This window comes from Castor canadensis, chromosome 1 (genome assembly GCF_047511655.1).
Source record: "Castor canadensis chromosome 1, mCasCan1.hap1v2, whole genome shotgun sequence".
Lineage (NCBI taxonomy): Eukaryota > Metazoa > Chordata > Mammalia > Rodentia > Castoridae > Castor > Castor canadensis.
The window spans coordinates 117,836,376-117,862,262 of record NC_133386.1 but is presented as its reverse complement, the minus strand read 5'-3'; positions in this window follow the sequence as shown (position 1 = coordinate 117,862,262).

Here is a 25,887-nt window from a genome sequence, read left to right as displayed (position 1 = left end):
AAGCTTTTAGTGAGTTTGCCAACTTTCTTATCAAGATGAACTATTATGGGCTTGGGTTATCATCTGGTGTAGAAAAAGCCAGTATAACAATGCCGGATCTGTTTACTTGCCCAAAGAAATGTTTTATAAGACCCTCTGAGGACAGAGTAAAATGCTAGAATAGACTAAGCAGCACTTTAAAATGCTAAGTGGAGTTCCTCATTTCTTATGGTGCATGAATTACTAAACTTCTAGGAAAAGAAGGAAATAGGATAAGATTTTTTTATAGGACTCATAATCAATTACAACGGGATGCAAAGTGGATTATCTCTGAATAGACTTCTCTAAACGGTGCCTCATGGAGATGGACATGTACAGTGTGTGCACTATTGTACACTAGACTCCTATACAACTACACATGTACCTTACCTAAGGATGAAATGATTATCAGACCTCAAACTTATTCTTAGTACTCTTATGTGTTTGTGTATGTGTATACAGAATAAGAGGGAGTGAGGAAGAGACTGATTCTTCAAACTAAGATTCTTATGGCTAAAAAGTATCCTGAGAATGTGTAATTTCTTAGTACTTGACTTGAAATAAGTTGTAATTGTAACTTGCCCAAGATTATATTACATGGATCACTTAACTATTATCAAACATTAGGTAATATATTAAAATTTCTAGATTTCTGTTTTTGGTGATACATTTAACATCCATGAACACTGAAAATGTATTCTCTTGAACGTTTACTGAACTCGCTTATGTAGCAGGCATCACATCATTCAAAGAGCCTCTTCAAGAGTATGCAGTGATGAGATAGGTAATATTAAACCAAAATACACATAATTCAATTATGTTTATAGCAAGTTCCCAGCACACATGGATGAATGAATGAAAAAATATAGAAACAAAAAGGATAAAAAGCAGGGCAATATGAGTCCTCTGACGGGAATAAAATTTAGATGGTAAGTGGGTGGTCCAGGGAAATAATCCTCAAGAAAATAACATTTACATTGAGAAAGTAGAAATAAGAAGCAGTTATCCAGGAAAGGAGATGAATGGAATGATATAGTGGCTTAGTTCCAGGTGGAAGAAACAATTTCCTGAAGCAGGAAGATAAACCTTGGTCCAAAATAAGTGGTTTTAGAAATTAGGAAAATACTCAGAGGGATAGTCCTAAAAAGTTACAATTTTTCCTAAAACCATTGCAATTTGTAAAATAAACCAAATGATGAGGAACGGGGTTGTGACTAAGTGGTAAAGTCCTTGCTTACCACGTGCAAGCCTCTGGTAAATCTCCAGCACTACAAATACATATATTCAGTACACATATGAAAGGAGACAAAGACAATCAGCCTTTCCAAGTGCCTTATATGTACACACACTCTGTATGATATTAAATATCCTTAGAAGGTTGGTAAGCACTTTGGTGGAGTGGCTAAAGTGGTAGAGGGCCCTGAGTTCAAACCCCAGTACCTCCAGGAAAAAAAAATCTAAAATGGTTAGTATGAGATCCAGGTTTTCAGAGGAAAATCTGAAGCTTGAAGAACTGAAGTTGCCAACCCAGGTTAGCAGGATAGATATCTTCATCCAGGCCTGCTTGAGTTGGTATCTCTTTTCTTATTTCATCACTTCATCACTCATGTACTTGTCCCATTCAGCTCTTGAGTACAACTATCTTGATTGTCATAAGAATTCAACATGCCTTGTGGTGGGGAGGCGGGGGTCATGGATCAGATGGTAGGAGTGCCTATGTGCATGGTCCTTTGTCAAAGCTTAGTACCGCCAAAAAAACCCTCAACACTCCTGACCTCTGGATTGCTGACTTAGTATCTTTCTCCTTTCTTCCTGCTTTCAATTTACTTTCCCCTCCTATCTGGGAAAGGATGATATCATATGTTTCCTAATTGTTGACTTTAACTGAAATGATTTTCAAACAATTAGTGCTGTATGATCATGGACCAGCAGAACAAGCATTAAAGAGAGCAGGAAGTGAGGACAGGGCTTCTTCTAGAACCCCATCTCTTTGAGATCACTTGACTTGCTCCAACCTGGAAAGATGGTTCTAGGCCACGTAATTTTAAAGTTCAATGACTCATCTCAATCTGTTATTCATCACTAATTCATTTTCCTTAAGAAACGTTAAGTACAAAAATCATAAGAAAATACACGTTTTTTTTTTTGATGGGAGGTGAGTTCTTCAGTTCAGATAAGAGGAAATCTTTATCTGTGAAATTCCTACACCAAAATCCTCAGTTACTGAGGGAACTGCTGGTAGACCATTAGAGTGAGTTTTGCTGTCATACACTCATTCAAAATGAGGCCTGCGAAGAATGACTGGATAATTACACCTCTGTGATAAACATTTATCAAAGCCCACAAAACCATACACTTTTCACAGCATCATTCAGAAACAATGGATATTCTAGACCCCAAACTGACCAATACATTAAGAAAATGAATGAACTCTAAAATGTTCTGTTCCATGTCATGCTACCCAAATTGGTGGAATATGGGAACTTTGTATTGTTTAAAAACTAATACTTCTATATGTTAAAATTTTCTTTATTCATAATACACAAAAACTTGTCAAATTATATTTGGAATATCTGTTATATTTGGAGGCTAAGTAGAAAGAATGGAGATGAATTATCAACTCAATTTTTCTCAATTTGTATTTTTAAAGGTCTAGTTTTATTTCAGCAGTATGTAGCATTTAAGATAATGCAATTTAACAATTTTAAGGTTTTTATACTAAAGTAGAAATAGAACTTTCTGTACAGCAGCCTGGTTTCACTTTCTAAATTTCAGAAATGAAGCTAATTTTCTGAGTTTAATAATCTGACATGTAAACAGTGAGAAATTCTAGGGCTGGTGGAGTGGCTCAAATGGTAAAGTGCTTGCCTAGAGAGTGTGAGGTCCTGAGTTCAACCCCCATACACCAAAAAAAAAAAAAAATTCTAATTGTTTTCTACCAAAAGTATAAAATTATAAAGCTAAGAGAATGAGTTTCAAAGCAGTGTAAACAACAAACATTTTGAGTTCTTTCTCTGGACTTACCTGGAAGGACTTAACATTTTTCTTCCTGAAAGTCTTCTAATAGGGAAGAAAATGCAAAATCAAGTACCTGGATATAAGCAGCATGACCTGGCGCCATGCTAGTTCACTTTTGTTTTGTGTGGGACTGCGGATTAAAGTGGATCTCAGGCTTTGCAGGTATTGTATTACTAGAGTCATGCACCCAGACCTTTTGGCTTTAGTTATATTTCAGTTCATGTTTTTGCCTGGAGCTAGCTTCAGACCTTGATCCTTCTAAATATGCTTCTCTCGCAGCTGCGATTGCAGTTGCAACCACTGCACCCAGTTTATCTGTTGAGATGGTCTCACTGACTTCTTGCTTAGGCAGGCCTTCAGCTGCAATAATCTTCCTGAACGCTGCCTCTCGAGTAGCTGCGATTAGACATGATCACCATACCTGGCCTCTATGCTAGTTACTTCTCTATGCACTCTTGAAATTGGGATGCATGATCACAGCACTGATTTTTAATTTGTAGACTAAAAGGTCTAACTAACTTATTGAAATTAACTCACTTTAGTTGTGCATTTAAACTAGAGTAGTTTTACTGAAAATAATAGAATTCCAGAAAAGTAAGACTGTCCCATAAAAGGGAAGACCTTCATTGCCATTGCTTTTATAGAATGACCCCCTGGGGACTAAGTTGCCACCTTTTGCTCAATCTTTAATTTCGGTAGGCAATGGGCCTTGCACCACTTTCTCCAGGAGACAGAACTTAAATAGATTCGTGCACATTAGGTTTTCTCCAGTGTGCTTGCTGCTGGCAAGTGGGCTGCACTAAATCCCGAATCCAGTCTTCACTCACTGATGTCTAATAAAGGTGTGACTTTCAAAAGAATTGTTGTAGTTAGAGGGCAAAGGAACTGCCAAACAGTGTGTTTGAAAGTAGTTCTCACAACAGCTTTAGAGCAGACAATTCCAGCCACCAGACTCCATCAGGTCAACGGCGGTGAGATGCTGACATACCAAGCAATGTCTTAAAGTGTACCACAGTGTTTTCTTCGGCTAGGACGATAGATCCAGCTACACTGTTAGTCACATGATGCTACACTCTAATTTTCTACAGATAGCCCTTGTCTTCTTAAATAGCTATGAATGGGTACCATTCCTACTAAGCTAAATTCTTTCCATAAAGCCAGCCAATGAATCTGTCTTGAGCTCTCATACTTTTTCTGGAAGCTCTTTTCTTTTGAGGATCCCCAATAAGTTAGTTTCAAGCTTAGAACAAAAGTACAGATACATAAAACTAAAGATTCAAAGTAGCTTCCATTTTTTTTTCTGACCACATCCCATAGATAAGCACACTTGACAAACTCAAATGCTTGGCAAACATGATAAAGGTATCAGTCCTTCTAATTCTATTAAGGAAACACCCTGAAATGCCCAGCAAGGGTACTGAGCAGCATGGCTGGGAAGTAGTCCGAAGTCTATCATTAGTCACAGGATGACTTTTTATTAAAATTATTTGAGAGGAGCTAGAAACACATAGGTAACCAGTTTTTTAGTTATAGTTCATCAGAAAAAAATCATCATAAGCTGTTTTTCTTTAAGAATACAATAGAAAATAAACCACTCTAATTGTATTGTGTCTGGAACTGAGTTTAAGTTTCTCATTCAAAAGACAAATATACCTATCTCTGACAGTTGTTAGAAGGTAAATGAGCTATAGCTCTCACCTGCAATTCTAGCTATTTGAGAAGTGGAGATTGGGAGGATCATGGTTCTAGGCCAGCCTGAACAAAGTTGGTGGGCTCTCAAACAATTAAAGCTGGACATGGTGGCCTGTCATCAAAGCTACCCAAAAACATAAATAGGAGGATCATGGTCCAGGTTAGCTCAGGCATAAAAGCAAGACCCTAAAATAACTAAAGCAAAAAGGGATTGTGGTGTAGCTCAAGTGGAGTGCTTGACTAGCAAGCACAAGAACCCAAAGTCACAAACAAAAAGCATGCCCCTGTTTATTTCAGTGGAAGACACAGGGAAACAATGCATGCATTCAAGGTGTGATCCGGTTGAGTGGTCGGTGGTATAGCATTGTTTGGATTGAATCCCAGCTCAACACTATTAGATTACTATCGTGTGACTTGCTTGAACTTTCTGTATCTCAGCTTTCATGTCTCCAAGTCATGGTTAATAACACCTATTTGATAGGCCTGGTGATGAACATTAGTTTGCAAACATAAATGTGGGAGACAAGTAACTAAATACACTGAGAAGAAACCTTGACATAAGCAAGGTCATGTCAAGGTCCTTTGTGCTGAGAAGGCAAGGCCCCAAATGAAGAAGTGAGCAAGGTTCAGCAAGGCTGTCTTGCAGGGAAAACAGGGCATGCTGATGTAGTCAGGATAGTCTGCATAAGTAACAACATACCACAGCTGCCCTGTTCCTGCAGCAGACGCCACTGGACCCATGAGAACTCAACCTGCATTTCACTCCACCTTCTCATACATGCTGTATAAATAAATGCACTTGGAGGTGGAGGGGGTCACCAGCATCTCACCAGGAGTGTCAGACCCACCTCACCCCAGCTTTTTCTATGTCTGTCTTTGTGTTTTTTTTCTTAATCCCCAGTCACTCCCAGTGAGGTCAAGGGACCTACTCACTCTGGTCCTGAGACATAAAATTCACAGAAGCATTCTTAGCCTATTCTAAGAACACAAATAATGAGGGGGATAAAGGAGAATGGAGGGGATGAATTTAAGTAAGAAATGTTGTAAGAACTCTTATAAATGTCACAATGTATTCCCAGTACAACAATGCTAATAAAAAAGTGAAAGGTGAAACATCCTTTTGGGGGTTGATACCAGTGGGAGGGAAAGAATGTGGAAAAGGTGAAGGAGGGCAAATATGATGGAAATATTACATACTCCTGGATGAAAATGGAACAATGAGATCTATTGACTATTCTAAGGGGGGAGGAGGAATAAATAGAATGATGGAGGGGGTTAATCTAAATTATTGTAAGCACTTTTGTAAATGTCACAATGTACCTCCTGTACAACATGCTAACAGATAAAAACAAAAAACTCATATCATCTATAATTCAATCAGCTCTTATATTCAGATGTTTTTACTCTGTTTCTGTGCCAGGCTATTTAATATTTCTTGGCATTAGGGTTCAGGGTTCATATATACATCTGTTTTGTTTTTTGTCATTTCATTTTCGTTCAAAAGATTGGTTGCTTACCCTATAGAATAGTTTATCATCTCCAAGACTGGTTTCGCAGATCGGCACTAACAGACCTAGGGTAAAGAACTGGCCTCTCCCTCTATGGACAGCATAAAATCTTAAAAGCTGTGTATGGAATCTGGAGTTAGTATGATTTCCTCCTTCTATTCTTAACTGACTTGAAAGTGGCTTTCCCTCTCCAAAAAATAGGTTCTCTGCAGTTGACAAATTCTCAAAAGGAAAGCCCTACTATGAGATAAGCGTAACCTTTATATGGATTTGCTGCTATTCAGTTTAAAAAAAAAATGGAGGTAGAGAGGCGTTCTTTTAATTTCCCTCCAGACTTCTCAATAGCATTAAAAGGGAAGACAAGCCATCATTGTTTGACATGCTTATTTCTTTTTCACTCCTTTATTAGCAGATTCGAATTTTACTGCACAATAAAAATATTTTACCATCTCCAAGGGATATTGACGGTTTAATCTTTGTAAGAGCAGAAGTGCTTTTTCCCCAGTGTGAGGGAATAGCAGGAATAATTAAATATTTTATTGTAATACACAAGCCCCAGAATCATCAAAGTCTGATTTTTCTGTAACACAGCAAAGGCTCTTGGTGCCCAGATTCTAACAAGAGGCTAGTGGCACAGGTACAGGGCCCCTGTCCACTAAAGCCACTTGGAATTAGATTCTTACACTGATCACTACATAAGGAACATCTATAGTTAAGCAAAATCAAAATCAAGTAAAATGCCTAGTTTTATGCAATTCCTATGGATCAGGATGTAATTACTTTTGGACAAAAACATTAAACAAACTCATCACATTAATACAATGGAATAAAATTCATAGGGTAGTTTCAAATATCTGTCAGTTATTAGATTAGTTGGGAAATAGTTTTTCTCTTAAGTTATATATTTCCTATTTAATCACTTTACAGTAGAATATCAAATATTTATTTCTAGAGCATGTGGGTGAAATTACTTTAGAAGCTGCTACTTAAGTACACTAAGAGCTCTTATTTTTGAGATGTACCATGTAAATGCTAACCTGCAATGCACATAGCCTCATGTAAGGTGGCATTTGAGAAAAATAAGTCTTATATGTGTTATCTTGAATAAAGGCTGGGAGCCTTGAATTACATTTTGATGCATTTATGAGTCTCATTAAGCTGACTATATACTTAAAGCTAGATGTCACTATTATTTCAAAGTTATTTAACCTCAGAATTTTTTTTTTGGTGGTACTGGAGTTTGAAGTCAGAGCCAAGCCTCTAGCACAACCATGGGTTACTGTTTTGAACTGGAAGAAGAGAAACACTTGGATGGTCATCCTTGTTGATCAGAACATAATTCACCTAAACAAAGACCGTGGCATTCATTTCTATTAAGAAAAAATATCTACTCAAAGTGCACATTACACTTCATTCCACTGAAGATACCATAATGACACATTTTTTGCTGTTTTCACTGTGGCAGAATATAATGGCTTTCAGGTGTTGGTAGAAAGGGAATTGAGGATTGACTATTTTTAATGCTAGGTGAGAACCACTTGAAATACTAAGAACAAACATCTTCTACGACTTGTCATACTTGTTTATTTTTTAAAAACCCAATTTTTGTCTCATATCTGATTTATGCATATAAAATGAAGTATTTTTCTCTTGCCTTTGCACCACTTCCCATGGAACATTCATAGACCATTAAATATGTTATGTCATGGTAACCAGAGGCCCCTGCAGCGACTTCCAGGTGAATTCAATTGTATTTCCACTCCTCACCAGAGGATAACAGGATTAGCACTCAGGGGATAAAAAACAGAACAGTTTTCAATATTTATGTGGAGAAAAGGCACTGCAAAATGTTGCACATATTTGAAGATTGTCTAATGACTTAAACTGAAATCGTGTGATTTCATTCACGTGTTAAATAGAATACTTATATGGTAATGAAAAGCCATTTTGAGTTCACATCACTGTTTTATAAAATGTAGTACATTTTTAAACCAAAGAGGGTTTATTAAAGACATAACTATGAACAATCATCACAGGCCCACTGTATGAACAAAGAAATTGCATTATCACTCAAGAAAATATTATGAGTTATCAGCACTGTTGTCTTAGATTATATTTTTCTCCATGATAATATCAAGATACCTCATTTATTTTAATTTATACTGTGAGCTAGGGATTTTCTTTGACTTGTCAAACAAAATACATTAAGTGTTGCATTTATGCAAAGCAGTGCAGAAATGGCATTTTCACAACTCAATGTGGGTAATATGATTGAGGAATAATGGAAAATGACAACTCGGCACAATGTGATTTGATGTGTGGCTAGAGTTTCAGTGTGTTAACAGTGTCACGGGAAACACAATCTAGGAGTAGGGAGGCTGTACAGTCTAAATTAAGCCACTGAACTTATAGCTGTGATATCATTTAGCATGAGTTCATTGAGAGCAACTGAATGATTCAAGTAGAATTACTTTTGCATCTTTTATTCCAAGTTGTGAACTTTTAAGGCATTTCCTAATGCATTCTTGTTTTTGGAAACACATTCTTAACTGATACACAGTAAGTACACACTTAAGGAGTACAGACATTTCCATACATGCACACAATGTATAATAATCGCATTAGGATAATATTTGTATCACCTCAGACATATATTTTTGTGTTGTATTTATAATTATCAGCTATTTTGAAACATTTGTCAGCCATAGTTATCCTACTGTGCTATAGATCACAAATGGTTATTTCTCTTGTACAAGTGCAACCCTGTACTATCCCTCCCTCCCCGACAGCATTACCAGACTCTGGTGAGCACTATTCTTGTCTCTACTTCTGAGACCAACTTTTTGTTTCCATATAAAAGTGAGAATATGAAGTATGGAATGTGACATATCAATAAAGATGGTATGTGACAGACCCCACTCACTTGACTCCAGTCAGTGACAAGAAATCCAAGAAGTGAGGAGGAAATGCAAAGTCCTGCATTTGTTAACATAAAAGTGTAAAGTTGAATCTCACTGTGCAGAATCAATGGTTCTACCAGTTCATAGCTTTCATTTTGATCATGCTTCCCAAAGACATTTCACGGAAGAGTAAGATTCGCTTCTTCAATGCGTGCTGACCATGTTCTCAACACTGAGTTTCACCTCCAACCCTAGCTCTCCTCTCGCTAACAATTTTCTTCTCTTTGGCACTTTTATTCTGTATCACATTTAAGTTATAAAGCTATCTTAATAAGAAAACTCATGCAGAAATTCATGTAAGATTTGCTTATATTGTCAGGTCAAATGGTCAGACATCTTGTTTTGGCAATAGTATATACTCTTGTTGAATCATAGTTTCATAGAACTAGTTGGATTTAGATTAGCTTCTAATAGAGTCAAACTGCGTCTAGAGATGTGCATGTCTTTATGTAGTTTTCTATCTGGGTGTTAATATGGTTATATAATTTACTAGTTAAGGTATGAGCTCTGAAGTATGGCAAACTGCTGAATTTGACTCTAAATGAATAAAGGCAAATAACCCTTTGGTACACGTTTTCCACAATGTGGAAGAGTGGAACTTTAACTAGATCAATATTACGTAAAGGTTAGGGACAATAAGTTGTTGAACTCCTAAGAGAAATTTAGTACTCAATTATGGTTCAAAACAAGGAAGTAGAACTGAGTAAACTTGAATATGAGCCTAGACATGTTCACCCAAAATAAAAGGGCATCTAGTCAACCACTGATCTTGTTTCATTGAAAATCCACATGGCACATTCTATAGTTTAGATCTTGAATGTTCCCCAAAGGCCCATGTGAAACAGCCTGGCTGTCAGGGTGGTACCACTGGGAGATGGTGGAACCTTTGAGATGTAGGGCTGTGTGGGAGGTCCTTAAGTCACTGGGGACCTTACTATCTACATCTTCCTTGTACATGTACCTCTTCCAGACTGCAGATTCTCACAGAATCACTACTTATCTCTGAACATATTAGGTGATGGATGAATGTTGATGGAAGAAAGATTATAAAAATACAAATAATGCATTCTGTACAGATTTCCTAGAGATTAAGATCATGGGATTACTAAATGTATGCACTGGTCTTTATTAAAGACCCTTGAATCTTAAGAAATTAAAACAGTTTGCATAGATAATGAAATCAAACTACTTGATCTTATATTTGCAAGTCTAGTAAAAAATGAAGTGATTAATGAGTATGCATGTTTAAAACACTTAATACATATTAAAATCATGGCAGACATTTCTGTTAATTTACATAGAACATAATTGGCTATGCTAAGAAAAACTTAAAATTAATCATTAATGCATTTCTCTGCATATTATGGAGACTATTTTCTTAAATTTGATCTGCTAAACACCTATTTACCATTTATAAAACAAATGAAACCTAGCCTGGCTTGTTAGAGATAATACCATATTTTTATTCTGCACTAGATAATACTATACATGTTTTAAGAGACTAAGTGGAATAATTTTTTAGTTGACACTTCTGATCTGAAGCTTAAAAATAAACAAAATGTGCTATTAAAGATTTCTTACACTGGGTACCAGTAATCCTAGCTACTCAGGAGGCAGAGATAAGGAGGATTGCAGTTTGAAGCCAGCCCTGGGCTATTAGTTCAGGAGACCCTATCTGGGAAAAATCACACACAAAAAAGGGGGTGGTGGAGTGGCTCAAGGTATAGGGTCCTGAGTTCAAACCCCAGTACTGAAAAATTTCTTTCCAAGTTATTACTTTTATTTTGGATTTTTATTCTTCTATATGAGTTTATTCAGATGAGTATGTTCATACTAGCTTTGTAGAAGTGGTCTTTGGTGTCATCCTCCGGTGGACATCCCTGTGTGCAATCCCTGGTCAGGTGGTTGTACAGTTTCTGCTGGATGAAATTTTAGAACCCTCCAGGAGGGGGAATCTTATTACCTCACATTACAGCTTGCTTTCCCACAAAATTCTACATTTTATAAGCCTTTTCTTAAAAGAATGCAAGTCTGTTTTTATCTGCCTCACAGTGACTTTTACTAAGTAGTAAAGGTTTTGAAATTTACTAATCCTCCAAATAGTGTATCACTAGCAAGTATCTGAAAAAGCCTCCCACCCAAATAGTATTCCTCATGTTGATAAATTATACAGTAAATATAGCAAATGTCTATTGAAAGCTCATTCTTTCCCTGCTTAACTTCTTTCTGGTACAAGATGCGCAATTTCATATTCCAGGCAAAGGATTCACTTTCCCCTCTTAAATGCTTCTGTTTGGAAAATTTCCTTTAGGTACACCAAAGTCTACAAATTAGCTTCCAACTGCACTACTGTTATATGTGTAAGAAGTTTATGTTCTCTTAATCTGCCTTGCAAAATAAGTGCACATCAATCTTAAAAATGAGGCATGACTCCTTACTCAGTGGAGCCTCTTAACCCACAGGGCAAAGTCAGTGTTACTGGGGCAAGATGGTCTCAGTCATCAACCATCAAAGGTGGTCTTCCAGGATCTGTTGTCTTGGCATTCTGGTACAAGGTAGCATCATCCATGGGTGGTATGAGGCAATTTGAGGAGGATAAACCCTTGCCTTTCTAGATATAACACCAGGAAAGGAGAACCCTGAAACCTGGAGAGTGAAAGGAGAGCCATGGAGACAAAGGCATTGAGAAAGGGATCTTCAAATCACTTATGAAGTCCTGATCCCACCATAGGACTGCCAAGACTTGATAATTCTAATTCTTAATAAATTAAAAGCCTCTGCGTAAAATCCTGGCGACCTGAACTGCAGTCAAAACTACCGTTCAAGTCCCAGAATGGCCCCTTAGGGCCATATGGAGCAAAAAGTAAGAACAGCACAAAGGCATTGTAAACTAAATTACATTAGATCAGCTGCTCACAAAGTAAACTAAGGAACCGTGATTTGAACAGTGACTACCAGCTAAAACAAAGCAAATATATAATTCACCAAGCTTTATATGTCTTCTCATGGAAGAAGCCTCAAAATACAGTATTCAAAATGCTCAGGATGCAATGCAAAGTTATACTACATACAAAATATGCTATCTATAGGAAATATATTTGAGGCACAATAATAGTATTTCTTTTTCATGAAGGAAATACAATGGTACAGCATTTTTAAAAAGTTCAAATGTCCTTACTAATGTTAGGCCAAGCAAATTTCAAAATGAAGAAAATTATCAGGAACATTAAAAAATATCAATTCACTAAGAAGGTATAATTTTAAAATATATTTGCCTCCAAGTATAGTTCCAAAATACATGAATCAGACTGATAAGATTGGCAAATAATTGAGAGATCAGAGTATACTTAGAGATTTTAATACTCATCTGTGAGCAATTAATAGCATGAACAGAATGAAAACTAGCCAAAATTACCTGATATTTGTAATATTCTACACAAGACTTTTTTCAAATGTACATGAAATATTCATCAAAATAGATCACATTCCAACTCAACATACAAGAGATACCTGCATTCTAATTGAAGTGCTACTATGGCTATATTATGGGATCAGCCTAGGTGCTCATCAACCAATGAATGTATAAAAATGTGGTATACATACATAATGGAGTATTCAGCCACAAAGAATGAACTTGTGCTATTTGCAGGAACTTGGAGGGAACTGTATGAAGACCATCCATTAACAAAATAAGCCAGACTCCAAGACAAACATCATATGTGTTTTCTCATTGTGAATAAGACCTAAAAATTCTTAAAGACAAGAATGTGAAAGGGGATCTATTGAGAGCAGCCATAGGGGGGCATTGAAAGGAAAGGGTGATAAAACTAAAAAGCTTCTGCTCAACAAAAGAAATGGTCTCTAAACTGAAGAGAACACCCACAGAGTGGGAGAAAATATTTGCCAGCTACACATCAGACAAAGGACTGATAACCAGAATATATAGGGAACTTAAAAAACTAAATTCTCCCAAAACTAATGAACCAATAAAGAAATGGGCAAGTGAACTAAACAGAACTTTCTCAAAAGAAGAATTTCAAATGGCCAAAAAACACATGAAAAAATGCTCACCCTCTCTAGCAATAAAGGAAATGCAAATTAAAACCACACTAAGATTCCACCTCACCCTTGTTAGAATAGGCATCATTAGCAGCACCACCAACAACAGGTATTGGCGAGGATGTAGGGGTGAAAAAGGAACCCTCTTACACTGTTGGTGGGAATATAAACTAGTACAACCACTCTGGAAAAAAATTTGGAGGCTACTTAAAAAGCTAAACATTGATCTACCATTTGATCCAGCAATACCACTCTTGGGGATATACCCAAAAGAATGTGACACAGATTACTCCAGAGGCACCTGCACACCCATGTTTATTGCAGCACTATTCACAATAGCCAAGTTATGGAAACAGCCAAGATGCCCCACTACTGACGAATGGATCAAGAAAATGTGGTATCTATACACAATGGAATTTTATGCAGCCATGAAGAAGAATGAAATGTTATCATTCACTGGTAAATGGATGGAATTGGAGAACATCATTCTGAGTGAGGTTAGCCTTGCCCAAAAGACCAAAAATCGTATGTTCTCCCTCATCTGTGGACATTAGATCAAGGGCAAACACAACAGAGGGATTGAAATTTGATCACAAGGTAAAAGCGAGAGCCCACAAGAGGATATGAGGATAGGTAACACACCTAAAAAATTAGCTAGCATTTGTTGCCCTCAACACAAAGAAACTAAAGCAGATACCTTAAAAGCAACTGAGGCCAATAGGAGAAGGGGACCAGGAATTAGAGAAAAGGTTAGATCAAAAAGAATTAACCTAGAAGGTAACACACATGCAGGAAATTAATGTGAGTCAACTCCCTGTATAGCTATCCTTATCTCAACCAGCAAAAACCCTTGTTCCTTCCTATTATTGCTTATACTCTCTCTTCAACAAAATTAGAGATAAGGGCAAAATAGTTTCTGCTGGGTATTGAGGGGGTGAGGGGGAGAGAGAGAGGGGATGGGGTGGGTGGTAAGGGAGGGGGTGGGGGCAGGGGGGAGGAATGACCCAAGCATTGTATGCACATATGAATAATAAAAAAATAAATTAAAAAAAAAAGAAAGGAAAGGGTGAATATGGTCAAAGTACATTATATGCACATATGAATATAGAATCATGAAACACATTAAAATCATAAAATAAGGGAGGGGTAAGAATGAGAAATAGACTTAATGTTCTTCCAAAGAAATTCTTAGCAAGATTCCTGGTAGGTATAGACAAGCTGATTCTGTAATGTATATGGAAAGAACTGGAGTAGTTGAAATAATTTTGAAAATACAAAGTTGGTGAACCTACACTGACATTAAAGCATATTGTAAAGCAATGCCTATCAAGAGAATGTGATATTGGTAAAAATGGATAGCTACATAGACCTGTAGATCAAGATATAACCCTTCAAATATTGTCAATTGAATTTGACAAAAGTACAAAGGTAATCCAGTAGAGAATGGACAATGTTTTCAGAGGTCCTGGAAAAACTAAACATCAAACTTATTAAGCAAAACATCAAACTTATTAAGCAAAAGTTATGTAAAAAATAACTCAAAGTGGTCCACAAAAACTGTAAAAAGTAAAACACTGAAGAGATGTTGGAGAAATCCTTTGATCATGGTCACATAGTTCATAAATCAAGTATGATCCATAAAAGAAATACTGAATCAGCCTTTATTGAAACATAAAAAATGCTTCCTTTCTGAAGGATACGACACAGAAAATGACAAAAGCAAAATAACAGAAAACACAAATTACAAACTTGACAAAGGACTTGAACCCAGAATACATAAAAATACAAAGTATTAAAACAAACAATACAGGAAAAATAGACCAAATTTGAATAGACACTTAAAGTATTTCCCTATAAATTGCTAATGAAAAAATGTGAACATCATTAGTCAATTCAGAAATTCAAATTATTGCATAATGTGCTAGTGTTAAGATTTTATTCAAATGGTTACCATTGAGGACTACAAGCATGAAAACTGAAGGTCTTACATTTTGGGGATAAAAATGCTATAAATATTCTAGATAACAGCATAGGTGTTAATTACAAAGTTAAAAATTATTATATTCCAATAATCACTTCTGTTCTTGAACTCAAAATATATGTTCATTCAGCCTGTGAACCTGGGGACAATTTTCACCCCAAGTTGTGGTAGATTTGAGAAAGTCTGCACATATTTTTGGTTTTCCCAACTAGGGAGGTGGGTGACTGTTATTAAACATTCTGTAGTGCACAAAATAGCTCCCTATAGCAGGGTTAGCCACTCCAAATTGTCAATAGTGAAGACAATGATACACCCTACTATGCACAAAAACCTTAAGTAGGATTGCTTATAACAACTCTAAACTGGAGACTTTAAAGATTCCTCAATGACTGAATAAATCATGGTGTATCCATTTAATGGAATAGTACTCTGAAATAAAGGAGAAAACTACATATAAAACAACTTGGTACATACCAAACTTTTTATACTAAATTAAAGAAACCAAACTCCTAGTGTTACATAATGTGTGATTCCATAGACCTAACATACTGCAAAGGAAAAACACTAGTGATAGTGAATTTCAAGACCCTGTCTCAAAAGATGATTCAATATACACAAATGAGTAACCATTGTATCACACATATTTAAAGGACAATTATAAAATCCTCTCAATACATACATAAAGTCTTTGAAAAAATTTAACATCACTTTATGATAGAAGCTTTGAAGAAAATAGGAACTGAAGGAACATACTTCAATGTTATAAAGAATGTATAGGATAGACTTATAGCTAACACGGTATTAAATTGGGGACAACTGAAATCATTCTTTCAAAATTCTAGAATGAGACAAGGGTGTAGACATTCTTCACTCTTATATAATGTGGTGCTTGAATTCATAGCCAAAGCAATAAAGCAAGAGAAACAAGAAATAAAATAGAAATGGAAGAAGTCAAATTACCCTCATTTGTGGGAATGATCTTATACTTAAAACACCCTAAAGACTCCACCAAAACCTTTTAGTCTGAAACACTTGCACTAAGGAGGTGAAAGACCTAAAAAGGGGAAAGACCTCTACTATGAAAACTAAAACTAAAGAAATCAGACTCTGGAAGATGGAAAGTTCTCCCGTGTTCATGAATCAGGAAGAATCTTTATATTCAACACAATCCAGAAAAAATACGACATTCATCACAGAAATAGAAAATCCTAAATTCATATGGATGGAGGCACAAGACCTCAAATAGCCAAAGCAATACTAATCAAAGAGTACTGCTGGAGGTATCACAGTGCCTGATTTAACACTATACTACAGACCCCTAACTGTAAAAATGGCAAAGTACTGACAGATACATAGATCAACTAAATAGAAGACCCAGAACAAGCCCACACAGTTACAGCCATTTGATCTTTGACAATGGTGTCAAAAAGCCTCTTCAACAAATGGTGCTGGGATAACTATATCTACATATAACTACATATGCAGAAGACTGAAACAGTTTTCCTATTTCTCATCAATCCAAAATGGATCAAACACCTTAATGACCTGAAACATTAAAACTACTTCAGGAAAACACATGAACATCTAGACACAGGCAGTGATTTTCCTGACTAGGGCTCTAAAGGCTCAGAGAATAAGAGCAAGAACTGACAAATGGGATCATATCAAATTAAAATGCTACCACAAATAAAAATATTAGAATGAAGAGACAGTTTACAGAATGGAAGAAAATCTTTGTTAGCTATTCATTTGACAAGGGATTAATAACCAGAATATATAAAGAGCTGAAAAACTAAAGCAAAGAATTAATAATCTAATAAATGAGCAAATGAATTGAACAGTCAGTTCTTAAAGTAGTACAAATGGCTGATATTTATATGAAATGTTCAATAGCCCTAGCCACAAGTGAAATATAAATTAAAATTACACTTAGATTCTATCTCATCCCAGACAGAATGACGATCATCAAAGAAAACATTAGCTGGGCATACCCATCCCCATAGTCTTAGCTACTTGGGAAGCAGAAATCAGGAGGATCATGGTTCAAAGCTAGCCCCAGCAAGTAGTTCCTTCAACCCTATCTCGAAAATACCCAATACGAGAAAGGGCTTACAGAGTGGTTCAAGTGGTAGAGCACCTGCCTAGCAAGCATGAGGCACCAAGTTCAAACTCCAGTACCACCAAAAATGGTGTGTGGCTCAAGTGCTGGAGTGCTTACCTAGCAAGTATGAGGCCCTGAGTTCAAATCCCAGTTAAAAGAAAAAAATACAACAAATGTGAGAATATGGAGATGGGAGTACTGTTGCTGGGATTGTGGAAATCAGTCTGGAATTTCCTCAACTAAAATCCCTACCATATAATCCTGCTGTACCACTCTTGAACATACACATGAAGGAATGTGAGTCAGCATACATTAGTGATCCTGCATATCTGTGGTTATGTCAATGTGGTATAGATAAGCTCACAACAGACAATAGGCAACTTATGAAATTAGCCAAGGTGCCCATCAACTGATGAATGAATAAAGAATATGAGGGATATGGGGCATAGATCAAGAAGTAAAGCACCTGCCTAGCAAGGACAAGACCCTGAATTCAAACCCCAGTGCTGCCAAAAATGTGGTATAATACACAGTGGAGTATGGTTCAGCCATAAATGGAATTATGTTTGCAGGAAAATGGATGGAACTGAGATCCTCTTATGTGAAATCTAGACCTAAATCTACTTATCTACACACATATACAGACACACACAAATATATCATGAATGTATTGGGAGGAACCAGCAGGAGGAGGAAGAGGGGAAAATGTTGATAAAGGTTGAATGTTTGTAAGATTATGTCTATTATGAAAATTGCATAATGCAATTTAAAATTTAAAAGTAAAGCTGTAAAAGGGGAGGGGGAAGAGAGTAACAGAGTAAGTGACTGTGATCAAAATACAATGTAAATACATCTTGTTAAGTCATATTATGAGTTTTAAAAATGAATCAGTAATGAAGTCTCTTAATGTATAACCTATTTCTTCCACTCTAATGTGAATACGTCTGGTCTTTCAAGTTTTATAAGTCTTCTGTCTGATCTACAAACTTTTCCCATCTCTTGCTTTGAACAATGTCTTGCTAAGGAAATGTCCTCATTTGTCTTTATTGTCCCTACTACAAAACTATTCACTTATGTTTCTTACCATTTTAATAGCATCTCTTATTTCTTTTTTTTTTTTTTTGGTTATTTTGTTTTTTTTATTGTTTTATTATTCATATGTGCATACAAGGCTTGGGTCATTTCTCCCCCCTGCCCCCACCCCCTCCCTTACCACCCACTCTGCCGCTTCCCTCTCTCCCCACCCCCTCAATACCCAGCATAAACTATTTTGCCCTTATCTCTAATTTTGTTGAAGAGAGAGTATAGGCAATAATAGGAAGGAACAAGTGTTCCTGGTTGAGATAAGGATAGCTATATAGGGAGTTGACTCACATTAATTTCCTGTACATGTGTGTTGCCTTCTAGGTTAATTCTTTTTGATCTAACCTTTTCTCTAGTTCCTGGTCCCCTTTTCCTATTGGCCTCAGTCGCATCTCTTATTTCTTAAAGGCAGGCTGACTTGGAAGGAAAAACGTCCACGGCATTCTGAGCATCCTGTCTGTGACAGAGCTTCCTCTTTCAGCTTGTGACACAACAAATCCAGGGGTTGGTGTTGCTGCACAGGTGGCTATCAAACTCTGCCTTCTGAATGTACTGAAGCCTTCAGTAATCTAGTTACATTTGATACCACATATATTGTTCAGTAGCCTATTAGGAAGAAAGAAAACATTAGAATGAAAGTCTGCATTTTAAACTTGGGTCTTATGGCTGAGAAAAATGCCAACACATGTGTATGTATTTCTCCTACATTTTGATTAACATATATTAATTGAGCAATGTGGAGAGGTTGATTGGGGTATTTCCATATTTGATTGTGATATTTACATACATACATATAATTAATTAAAGGTAGTTTTTTCCAATAGAACTTCCAAGTACTCTTAGATATTAGTATCAATATTCATAACTTTTTCTAACAAAAATTTAAAAGGTAGAACTTGTTTGGGTGTCCTGAATTATGCAGTGTTGACCTTACAGTATTAAACCAAGCTAATGAGAACAAATCCTGTGAAAATAAAAACTGTTTCCTATAACACTTTTCTTTGTTGGTCAGGGACTTCCAGGAGATAGGATTCAAATTTCTGTTCATCTCTGAGGGAAGATCTCCAGTAGATCAAACGCACTCTTTAGAAAGCATATACTCTAGGGCAGATTAAGTTACTTGGGTCAGAATATCAATTCTTCATGAATCACACTTATTCTCCTAGTCCCTTACTAAGAGAATCCTGTAGTATGGAAAAAACTACAGAGTGGTTTTGGAGGTGAATTTTGCATTTGAGGTGGCATGAGAGAAAGATTAAAAGCATGGCCTTACATCCTAGTTCAGTCCTGGCTGTCTGATTTACTACCTGGGTTATCATGTGGACCAGTTAACTAACTTCTGTACCCAAGTTTGCTCAACAATTCACCTACTTCTATTAACACAGTGTTTGGGACAGTTGTAACAAAAGGAAAAGCCAGTCATCCATCACTGCATGATCATGGACCCTGGAGCAGAACCATATGCATTAGAGCCCTCACTCCAGCTCTCATTAGTAGGGGAACTGTGGCAGATACAAGTTGCTTCTGCTTTCTAATCTGTAAAACAGACATCATGATAGGCCTGTCATTTCAGATAAATAACTGATGTAAATCCCATTACACAGTGCTAGGCACACAGAAAATATTTAAGAAATATGCTAAAGTGTTAATACTGACAATATTACATAGTCATCTCCATAAATATCAACCTTTTAATTATTCAATGTTTAGAGGTGTATGGGTTTTGATTTCAAAGCGATGATTCTGCTATATCATGTGTAGGTCAAGTGCTGCCTGTGTCAAATCCAGTAGCATGCAGCAAGATATACTACATTTGATCAAACTCTAGAGGCAGTTCAGTAAAACTTGTTAATTTGACAGTATTTAATGCATAACATTAATGGATATACTTTGAAAAATTAGATTAATTTACCTCACTATATGTGAAATGTAGTTCAACATGCCGACCACAAGATAATCAAAAAATCAAATATCTTCTTGTACATCATATTCTCAGCATTCTTCTAAAACTGTTAACTTTACCATGTTAGAAAAGCCTAAAATCAATGTACACGTCTAGTTTCACCACATAATAATACCACTGAGACTGATAATACAGGAAGAAAAAACTGTGGAAAGAAGACAGTTAAGTAAAGTTTTGTGTGAAAAAGCATATGGGAATTGATCATGCCCAATGGTCTTTCAAACTCTGCTAATCAAAGAGGCCTAGGAAATCAAACAAGGTAGTCACCACCTTAGACAGGCGTACATGGATACTCTCCAAGCATGTCTGCACAGTAGTTAATTGAAGATAGGAGTACTTTTGTATAAAGAGTAAGAATTTCCTGATGCATTAAAGCGACACAAGCCTAAAGGGCAGCAGGCTTGCACCTCTGCCTTCTCTGACCAAGCAAGTGACTACAACCCAGGGAACTCCACCAGCACTGCTCAGAATTAGGGAATAGCAAAAATGAGGATACTCTTGCTTGTGTCTTTAATCATTTACTGATCATTTGGTCATCATACAAAAAATATGAATAATAATAAAACAAATGAGAGAACTGTAAGCTTTGGTCCCTTTTGCCAAGCTACCATTCCAGACCTATCTCCATGTTTTGCCAAGCTCTTCATAGTATTTGAATTCATGCTTGTGAAAAAAGCATGTAGAGTGTGCAGAACAGAAAGTTGAAGACAAAAGTCTACATTGGGTGACATTGTTCTTGCAACTTGGATATTAAGCCTCATTGAGACTTATGAGGGTTTGGAGGGATGCTGCTCAGAACTTGCTAGTAGTAGCTTAGTTGTTGGCAGTCTCCAGCCTCTGCACCCTTGGACCTACCACAGTATTCTGAGGTTATGCCTTCAACCATACCCTGAGAGCAATCCAGGTTGCTCTCAGAAAATCTGAACATGGTAAGGGTATTAGTGAAATTTTTATTCTTGCCTGGAGATGCACCTCTGATATGTACTCCTTTTTGTTTGTTTTTTTTTCTTTCTACTTTTTTTATTGTGCTGGTTGGGGGGTACAGTTGTGGTATTTACAAAAGTTCTTACAATGTGTGAAATACTGGAGTTGACCTCCCCCACCATTCTCCTCTATTCCTCCCTCTCCCCCAATTCCTGGAATAGTTTCAACAAGGTATCATTTTTGCATTTATATACACATGTACAGGTTTTGCACTATATTCACTCTCCTGCCTCCCACTGATACCAACCAACCCAACCTCCATCCCTGGGCAGGACATGTTTCACCCTCCTATTCTGATTTTGTAGAAGAAAAAAGACATTTTTGTTTGAGATAAAGATAGCTACACAGGGAGTTTCCTTGTGATATTTCCATATATATGTGTATGTATATATATATATCTGTATGTGTATTTATACATATATATGTATTTATACATATATATATGTTATAACCCAAATTGATTCATCTTTTCTTCTACCATAATCCCTTTTTTATGGTGGCTTTAGCCAGTTTAATTATATATTCATTCTTGTGCAGAGTATATCAATCATATTCATCTTAGTTTCCTTTTACCCCACCCCTCTCGCATGTGACCTCCCCTTACTGTGAAGTTTTTCATAATATTGCTGTATTTGTATTAGGTCTATATTCTGCATATGAAAGAGAGCATGTGGCTTTTGACCTTTTGAGCCTGGAAAACTTAAGATCTCTAGTTCTATTTACCTACAAATGACAAAATTTCATTCTTTGTGGCTGAGTAAAATCTCATTGTATATAAATCCCACATTTTCTTAATCCATTTATGAGTACTGGGGCATCTTGGCTATTTCCATAGCTTAGCTAGTAAGAATAATGCTACACTAAATATGGATGTTCAGGTGCCTTTATTGTAACCTGACACAGATTTGTTTGGGTGTATCCCTAAGAGTGGTATTACTGGATCACATGGTAGATCTATTTTTAGTTTTTCAAGGAGCCTCCATACTGTTTTCCATAGTGGTTGTACTAATATACATTTCCACCAGCAGTGTATAAGGGTTCCTTTCCCCCTGTATCCTCATTCTTCTTTGAAAAGGCTCTGTTCAGTTAATGTGGCCATTTCTTCATTGGATCATTGATTTGGGGAGAGTTTAGTTTTTTGAGTTCCCTGTATATTCTAGTTATCAGTCCCTGTGTGATGTATAGCTGACAAAGATTTTCTCCCATGCTGTCTGGGAGGCTTTTTCAATTTAGAGACCATTTCTTTTATTGTGCAGAAGCTTTTTAGTTTCATGTAGTCCCATTTGTCAATCTTTTCTTAGTTGCTGAGCCATTTCAGTTCTATTGAGGAAGTCTTTGCCTATTAATTTCAGTTTATTCTCTACTCTTTCTTGCACTAGCTTCAAAATTTCAGGTCTTATATTAAGGTCCTTGATCTACTTTGAGTTGATACTTGTACAGGGTGAAAGACATTACCTCTGGGACATCCCCCTGGCCCAAATGATACTTTCTTAGGTCTGTGCTGTGGCTGGAAGCTCTTCTACCAATTCTACCCTTTTCCTCTCCTTTCACAGGTATCAGGTCTCGCTTGACTTCTGAGTTTACTCCTGCCTACTTCTGCTCCACCTACCGTTTATCTTCACAATCACTTCCTGCAATAAGTCACTAGCAGTTCAACCAATTCTGTTCTGGCTTCTCTGTGTAGGAGGATTCAAATTCACAGAACCAAACAGTCTTCAGAACGTAAATAGCAATGGTATTTAATTCGTACAATTGTGTAATGTAAAGACTCGTCCATAATCATAGACTATAATGAACAAAAGATATTAGAAGTTTTAGGATTAGAATCTTGTGTGATAGTTCACTCTTCATTGTTTCTTGCATAGAGTGGAGTTAATGACTCTTGGAACAGTTTCTGTAGCAGTTAAATGATATAAAACATGTCAAACATTTACTATATTTTTCAGTGCTGTGGATTTGACCCAGAATCACAAAATTGCTTAGCAAACTTTCTACCAGTCAGCTTTAACTTCCATATCTTTTATTCAAATTCTGAGAACATACAATTGTTAAGTAGATCTTGGAATGCCATTTTTTTTGAAAGTCCAAAGTGACAGAGCTACAACTGGAACCTACGATTTCATGCTTTGTTATAGAACTTTCAAGATCTAAGATGCATGTTAAACTGGCTTCATATTTACTATAAGTTAATGCTGAAATAAACCGACTCTCTGCAGAGAGCAAATTCTAATATCGGGCTAGTACAAAGCAGTGGCATCTTAGTGGACTATGTCTTTCCTCTTTGTTGCTGTTCTCAGAAAAAAATCTGAGGGTAGCTATTCTTTTCATAGTATTGAATTTTCTGCACTTTCAATATTTTGGACCAAGTTAATGCTGTTTTCTTCTGGGGGTTTACAGAAAGGACATATCAGATTTACAACTCCCAAAGAGACCAACTTTAAAGAGGACACTTGAATGGTGGTGAATAAACAGACAAATATCTAATAGGGTAGAGTCAGAGTTGTTCTATTTGATCAGAAAGCTTGGTGTTAGTATTTGTAACAACAGAAGCTTGATATATTCATTGTAAAAGTCTGTACCTGGCTGGTATGCTTCTCTTGTGGTGGAAAGATGCCATGGAATTACATGGATCTAGGTTTTAGTGCATACTATACCTTAAAAATTATGTGATCATGGGTGCTCTTAAAACCCGTGAGCCTCCTTTTGTTTATAAAATGTATATGAGTATAGTACCTACTTCGAACTGATATATAAATGAGACATTTATAAAATATCAAGTTATCTGCTGCATATATTATATACTTAAGTAATTTTACTAAGATGCTAGTATTCAGCTGTAAAACAACTATTCATTTATTAAATATTAATCACTACTTCTGTGTCAACTGATAACCTAGATTCCAGGAGTCTAGTGGTGAAATGAACTTGCTCACAAATATTTGACAATAGCATGTGACACAAAAAATTGTCCAGATTAAATGGCTAGAGATTGCTGAGTAGTGCTTAGATAATTCAGGTATCTGAAGATGTGACAGTCACTCAATTGTCCTCTCAGAGGACTGAAGGACACAACTGAACAACCATGCAAACAATGAGATAAGCCCTTGAGAAAGAGCAAGTGCACAACTGCAAAATAATAAACACCCAAAATACCAGGCTAGATCCCTATACTTCTCTGATCACAAGTTTTGGCAACTGTTTTGTGTGTTTAAAAGCTAACATCACTAGTTCACTAACACTGAACTCACAGTCAAGAGCATTAACTCATGGCTGAATGAAGCTTACATAACACTTCCATAAAGAATAATATACTTCGGTACTCTGTGGGGGCAGGCATTTTAGCCAGGAAAATCCAAATCAAACATATACAAATGAACAGACTGAAAGACACTTGTTTATCAAGAGACCTGAAATAAGTAGCTGGTATTAGTGGTTTTTTAGCTTGTAATATGTGTGTTGGACAACTCAAACTTTGCATTATTTGTCATCCAATGATCACAAGAACTCCACAAGTATAAATTTGACAATTATAAATCAACTCAGGTGAATAGACAAATCTCAACACAGAATCTCTGAAATGAGGATTGAATGTGTTTTTTATTTACACATATATCTGCTGTAAGGATTTACCCTGGATAGATGGGTGAATGACTTTTCCTAAGATAAGGAACTTTGGAGATAGAAAAAATTTTAATGTGGCATCAAAACTTTAGCTTTATACATGGTAAGCTTCAATTCTTAACACATTTCTAAGTGTGGTTGGCTAGTAGAGAATCCGCGGTCAATGGAGAAGTTCATGAAGTAAGTTTACAGGCATCATCAGATGTTATTTAAGGGAATAAAACTGGATTGCTTTATCAGGATGATTGAAAAGAAGCCTAAAGATTAATTTTGGGGGTGACTAAATCTTTAGGGGCTGAGAAGAAAATTAAAGGAGCAATTTTGAAAAAGTTCAGAGGAATATCAAGAGTGTATTTCAGATACCAAAGAAGAAAATGTCAAAATAAACATTGTCAAGTACTGCAGGAAAGGTGAGTATTAGATTTAGCAACATAAAGATTAGTATCTGGGGCAGAAAAAATTGAGACCATAAAGGTGATTTTTAGAAATTGAAGTACTTTTATAAACTAGGATTTATATAACATTGATTAAATAAGTCTTCAAACAGAGAGGGGATGAATCACAAAAGTAAATTTCTTAAGCCGCTTAGAGGTGCTTGTACTTCAGAGAGCCTAAACTTTCATGCATGAAGATTACATGGATACAAGTGCAAACAGGTTTATGTAGATTGTAGTCAAAATAGTTTGAAACTGTGCTGCTCCTACCTTCTACATATAAAGATTGCATTTGGTGTAATAAGAATCTCAGTGTAAGGAAGACTTGAGAGGCTGGAGAAGAGATTAGCAGGTGCAAAATTCACATCTGAGTGGAGGAATATGCACTTGGTGCTCATAGGCATGCATTTGAAGTGAGAATGGTGTCATTTATTATGGCTACATACTTTCACTTGATACTTCAAG